This window comes from Lissotriton helveticus, chromosome 1_2 (genome assembly GCF_964261635.1).
Source record: "Lissotriton helveticus chromosome 1_2, aLisHel1.1, whole genome shotgun sequence".
NCBI lineage: Eukaryota > Metazoa > Chordata > Amphibia > Caudata > Salamandridae > Lissotriton > Lissotriton helveticus.
Window position 1 is genome coordinate 226,705,303 of NC_136058.1, and position 6,763 is coordinate 226,712,065.

A 6,763-nucleotide genomic window follows, 5' to 3' on the forward strand; every position below is an offset into this window, starting at 1 on the left:
GAATACCAAAAGTAGTAAGTGCATTCTGTGAATGCCAAAAGTGGTAAGTGCATTCTGTGAATACCAAAATAGTAGTAAGTTTAGGATTGAGTCTTAAGTTCATTCTGTGAATCGGGACCACTGTGGGGGCCATTAGGATGGCGGGCGGACTTTGCCCGCCCGCCATCCTCACGGTACTTGGGACCGCCCGCCATAAGGGCGGGGGTCCCTCTGGGGGGTATTAGGATGCACCCGCCACAGTGGGGGCACATCCTGCATTTTTAACATTGTGGCGGCGGTGCTCTCAGCCACAATGCTAAAAATGCATGTATGCATTTGCATACACAAAGCAGCAGCCACCGCGCGGTGCCTGCCGCTTTCTGTATGCAAATGCTGGGGGGTACCACAGGTACCCCCCTATGTGCACCCCCCACCTCGCCTTCTCTCGGGGGGCCCGCAGGGGACCCCCAAAGTGAAGACCGCCTGCCTTTCTGTGGCGGCATCGCCGCCGCGGAAAGGCATCTGTTGCATCCCATACTAATATGGCTGGCGGTGTCTGATAGACACCGCCACCATAGGCGGAAAAGCGTCGGACGGTCTTTCCGTCCGCCGCGGACCCCCCAGCCATGCTACTATGGCAGGGGGTCATTCTGGTTAGGATGGCGGGTGGATTGCCCCCGCCAGGCCGGCGGTGGCTACCGCCAGCCTGGCGGGGGCAATCCGCCCGCCATCCTAATGGGCCCCTACATTTTTCTAAACTGGTGCGGTGTCCATTTGTGATGTTTTCACTGTGTTACTGTGTCTAGAGTACAAATATATTACACATTGCCTCTGCTCGTGCCAAGCTACCACGGGTTGAGCAGGGGTTAACTAAAGTGTGTATCCCCTTACCCTGACTAGAACAAGGGTCCCTACTTGGACAAAGGCACATGCCTCTGCCAATTAGAGACCCCCATATCGAATACTATGTCACCTCAGTTTGAACCCAGCCATATGCAAATCAGTCTTGATTCTGCTCCTGTGGGAACAGTCTAGCCTGAACTACCAGGCCACGTTTTCCCTGAACTGAAACACAAGTAACCGGGAACTGGATTTGCCCTAGTTAGGGCTCATCAGCCAAGTATACCTTGGTTCCAATGACACAGAGTGCACGGAACCAACTTCTGGGCATATCCATCCACCTTAGAGTGACACACTGAAGTATAAAAAAGTGGTAGATCAAAAGCCTGGATTAATCACTCTGGACCGCATGCCAATTCATAGCACAGCATGCATAGAACCCAGGACTGAGCATAGCCAAGGTGATGGGTTGAATGCTTGCACAAGTCAAAGTCACTGTCAACCTAAGCAACACCTGGAATAACCACCTCCACGAGAATAACGTTTGCCTCTTGACTACATCCCTTGTAGAAGGTTGCAAGATCATCTCCCCTCATTTAAATGAACCAAGTTGGATGGCATTGGAGAGGCAGCTGCCAGTGTGTCATAGAACGTGATGTGTTCATTTGCTTGTGTTGTCTGTCGGCACATGCAGGTTTAGAGGAGGCATATTTTCAGTTATTACAGGGTTAATGTGTAGCTGTGCTAGTGAGTGAACCCTGCTGCAACGTTGGATAGAAGTCAAGATTTTGAACAGCAAACCTCCGAACGGTCTCTTGAGTTTTTATGAGCTAGAGTCTATTAAAAAAACATTAAAGTTTTGTGTTTTACTGATAACTTTTTCCAAATCATTAGGGGTAGATTCCCAAGGGAGAAGTACACGCTCTTTAAAGAATTCCGAACTATATTAGCATGTGCCTCTAGTTTATTTTTCGGTGCACTGCTGTTGGTCCTGTTACAGTGGATATGTCCTATGGAACAGGCCCAGCCACAGTTATTCTGTTCTACAGGACAACCGTTTTTTTTCCCAAATTGCCATAACTGCCACTATTGTGAGGCGGCTGTTGTGTGTAGGCCCCATGTGCAACAGCTGTAGGGACGCAGAATGAATTATGTATTCCCCAACTACCAAACATACCTTGTGATTTTAGGTTACCTGTTTTCTTAGGAGCCCAGTACAATATATATTCCTTCTATATCTAATGTATGAAAACCTTAAATCTGTAATCTTTGATAGATAAATGCTACAGTTTGCAGCCTAAAAGTAATCTGGTCTGAATAGATCAGTGGTAAATGCCTAGTGCCTTGTTGTGTGTGGAATATGAAATATAATTTACCAGCTCTTCACTGACGTTATTCGAAAAAAGACATGCACATTTCGGCCTGGTATCTTCATCTATTCATAACTTTTCGGAACTGGACCGTCTAACTGTTAGAATAATGTTATGGCCAACATTGCCATGGATGGAAGAGAGGAGACTTTTGGATCTGGGAAATAGACACCTGCATTTGATTAGATCTCTGATGTACATTTCCCATTCGTACAAGTAGTTCTTTCACATTCCGTGGAACTAGGTTCTACAAAAGACATACACCAAGTCTGACCAAGGTGAGGTAAATTCATTAGTAGTGCAGTGGGCTGAACTGTATGAACCATTTTGATATTTGTTTACTTCAAGCCCTGGGATAATTTTATTTCCACAATGAATGTCCATAGGGATGGAAGTACATCACTTTGCTACAAAAGTGGGAAAGTGAGCCTGAAAATATTTTGAGGATTATCTTGAGTCTTCTCGTAAACAATTGACTGTTTTTCCATTCTCTGAATAGACAAAGTCCTTTGGGTCTGTGTTGTGGCAGTGGCTTAGAGAACTTGCTAATTGAGGATTAAACTAATGAAGTAGCCAAGAATAAACCATCCCCTGTCCTGGGAATTTCCTCCTCATTCCCCTATTTTCAATAATCGAACTACCACCACTCTCCCTGTTCAAGTCGGCATTTACACCAGTTCCTGCTCATCAAGCCAACATTGATCAGTGGCCACAAGAGGATACTTGCATCTGCTCTGATATTTTATGTCAGGACTGGAGGGGAGGATTATGCCTTCTCTCTTCACTTTTATTAACAGCAGCTAATTTAAAACAACAAGACTACATTTCCCGCTCGCTGCCGTTTTTCGTGGACACAGAGAGGGATGCTGCTCGCTGCCGTTTTTCGTGGACACAGAGACCTTTCCCTCTCACCAGGCATTTGGGACTTTGGATTGTTAATTCCTGACAGCGGATTGCCGACCGGGGCTGTTTGTGGAAGAGCACAGAGAGGGAGCGGGACTGCGAGGTCCAGGAGGCTGTGCGTGTAAGTGATCAAACGCACCTGGCCCTCTTCCCGCCCCCATCCATCGTCTACTTAGCCACGCCCATATCTGCGATTCGCGGGACGCGCGCGGGCGAGCTCCGGGCGAAGCCCGGGACAAGGGCGGGACCGTCTGTGGCCGTCCGGGGCCGAAGGAGGCCGGGCTGGGCCATCCCTCTAAACAGTTCTGCAAAAAGACATTTTGGGCGAACTTTATAGCGGTATCCTGTTTTATTGCTACTTTATAATGTGCAGTCAAAGTGATTAACAACACTGCTTGTTGTTTAAATATTTCTTCTGGGCCACTCTGGTATTGTTTTTCGTGTTCCTGCCTTTGGTATACTTTCTTATGTTAGGTCTTCTATTTTATTCTTTAATTGGCTGTATGTGGTTGTGAGCAGCAGCATGGGCAAGGGAGATAAGCCGACTGTTCACCGCCCCACGACTAGGCTATTAACGGCTTCTACGCAACCCCTACCTAGCCTTACGGCTATTGATAAAATGCTCCAAAAAACAATAGGGGTTGTGTCTAATGCCATGGAAAACACGGAGAGGCGCTTTTCGATCACCCCCGCTATGCCCTCCTTCACTCTTTTGGAAGACTGCTCTGGAGCCATAGCTTTCCCTACAGATTTTATGACCTCCCTTATGCCCTCATTTTCAGACCTACCCGGTGCCCAGATTGTGTCTCACCTAGATTTTGCTGAGAGCGCGCAATTACGATCTTCCCCTTCCCCTGTCCCGGTTCTACCCCAGGAGTTCGTGCGTGGTGCCAGACCCAAAAAATCTAAGAAGATGGGGAAGCACACTAAGGCACCAGCTCCTACTCCTGCTTGTGGAGATCCCGAGCAGCGCTCTCGTGACTCTAATCCCGGTCCTCGTGCTTTATCTGGTCCCCCGCTCTGGGCTACTGACCTTTTGTCCGATCTTCAGGCCCACATGGAACTGGTCATCAATACCAACTTTAAATCCTTGTCTTCTAAGATTGATAGACTGGTCTCTTTGATAAATAATAAAGGCCCAGGGAAAGCACAGATTACCATTACGTCAGAGAATACTACCTCGGCACTGGCTAAAGGACCTACCAACGTGGCCGCGAAGGATCAGCCTCCGGCCAATAGCCTTTGCCCTAATCCTTCTACCTCTGCACTAATCCCTCCTAAGACCACGATTCTCACACTAACTAGTAACGGCCCAGGTCCCATTGGTCACCCTACTATGCCTCCATCTGTCCCGGGACATAAAGTTCAGGAACCACTAGGGATGCCAAAGCCAACCGGGCTCCTAGAGTGCCCGCTAGGAAATAACAACATGCTGGGCTCATTTAAACATACTCCCCTACCCCAGCTTCTTCCAGAAGCCTCACCCTACGTGGTGGTGCTCACAGGCGTCCCTGCCCTCCCATGCGACACAAGGTAATCTTTTCTGGAATTGAAGAACAAAGTTATCTTCTGGTTAAGCAGGCATAGACCTCTAACGGGTGCCGGGCAAGGGGAAATTATGTTCGCACGTAGAGTAAGCTGGTTGGGGACGAGACCTAAGGACATTAGTGGTGACTGCGTGATCGTGAATTTTCGGGATCCAAGGGCTGTCGAACATGTACATTTCCCATGAACCTTAGGGAAATCTGTAGCCAACGAAAAGTGTCTAATTAGGAACAGTCCTGAATCCTCCAATCAGGTCACTCCAACGTCCACATAGTCTGTCCTCACTGGCCCTTCATCCTCTTTCTTCGCTGCTGCGCAGCCGAGATAAGTGTTTTCTCTTGCTCTGTGAAATTCCCATTTGGCTTACTGTGTGCTTTCTTTCCTTGCTAAGCGTGTTACATTTTTTCTCACGCGCGTTGTTCGCGTGTGCTAATGCAGCTTACTATTTATGCTGTTTATTGTTTGCTTACGATTTGTGGTGATAAGAATTTGGACCGTAATTAGCATGGCTGTGTGCGCTGAGGCGGCGGTGACGTGCATGCCCTTTATCTTATCCTATTAGGGCTTCGCCGCCGCCTCTGCATGCATTATCTCCGATCTGTTCCCCAATCTGTTTTCTCTTTGTTTTTTCTTTGACGAAGTACCGCGTCCCTGCTGATTCGAGCCGCGGGAGTGTTTCGGCTCCTACGCGGCTCTTCTGGTGCACTCACAGACCTCCCGCCGCCAAGGGAGGCAGAGGAAAACGGCGCACGCGTTCAAACCCTGGGGGATTTTTGCGGCACGCCTTAATTAAGGCAAGCAGCGGCCTGAGGAGGGCGCCTCTCAGAGCTGTACGCGATAGAGCCAGTCAATTTCAATAGAAGCTGATCCGCGGTTTCTGTCAATCTCTGCTGTCTCAGGCTTTAGGAAGCAGAATCAGTACTGTTTCATCTCTACGCCCCCTGGGGTCTATATTTAAACGTTTCAATGCTTGTTGGGCACTTTTCCAGGCTGGATTCTTTTCTGGAGCCTTTTTTGTGCACCACATACTTGTGCCCAGGGCTTGGTCCCTAAAAATTACAGCAAATTTACTCGCCCTTGAGTGAAGGCTGACACCCAGCTCCCCCAGAGACAACGCCTTCCAGTCTCCCAGACATCACAGATAGAACTCATCAGCGCTGTTGTTTCCCTCACTGTGTCCAAAGTAAAATGGAAATGGACTACGTGGAAGACTCCCAGAGAGGGGAAACACCCTGGCTGACCTCCCTTGGGATGATGAGTTCTACAAAGCTGTGGATGCTTCAGTGTATAAAGCAGTAGGTGAAGCTATGTCGCCCCTAGAAGAGAGGTTGACTCGCAAAATTGATCAAGCGCTAGCATGACTAGCTAACCTCCCTATGGCTCCTGTCCCTCAAATTTGGCCTCCAGCAATTCACTTGACGCCAGACCCTGCTCCCCCGCCATTTGCGCACGCGACATGGAGGTGGGTCTTAGTGCCTTTGATAGGCTTAAACAAGCTTTCCTCGATACACAACCAAATTTACCGCCATCAGGGGACGATTTGTCTAACCCTCAAGATGATGCAGGAAACATAGACCCTGAGCCCGGCACTTCCAGACCCTGGCCTCCTTCCCAACCTCAAGACACCTCTGACTTGTTTAACCCTGATAAAATGATCCACCCCCACTTGTCAGACTGGGCCCCAGCTGAAAAGGTTGCAGATTATGTGGCAATGCGCATTAGGAAGCCCTTAGAGAAGGAGGCACGTAACTGCCTCTGGGCGGAATGCCCTCGGCCTTCCCTTGAAGGTAAAGTCGCCCTCACCCCAGAGATTGATGCCCGCCTCGTGACATTTTTACAGACGTTTATGAGTGTTCCCAAGAAAGGGATTAATAGGTTCTGGTGTGCTTGCCAGGACAAACTCCTGGACCTTTTAGGGCCTCTCACGAAGATCTTAGACACGGCCAAGGAGGCCAAAACGTCTGGCTTCCATATCTCCCCTGAGTACCTTTCCAGGTGGGCACAGAGAGCTATTGTGTTTCTGGGCAACGCTAATTGTGCCCTGTCCATGGAGTGCCATCGCTCTTTGCTTATTTAGGTGAACCCCAAGCTTGGGGATCTTGCGGATTCAGAAGCCGGAGCAGTGG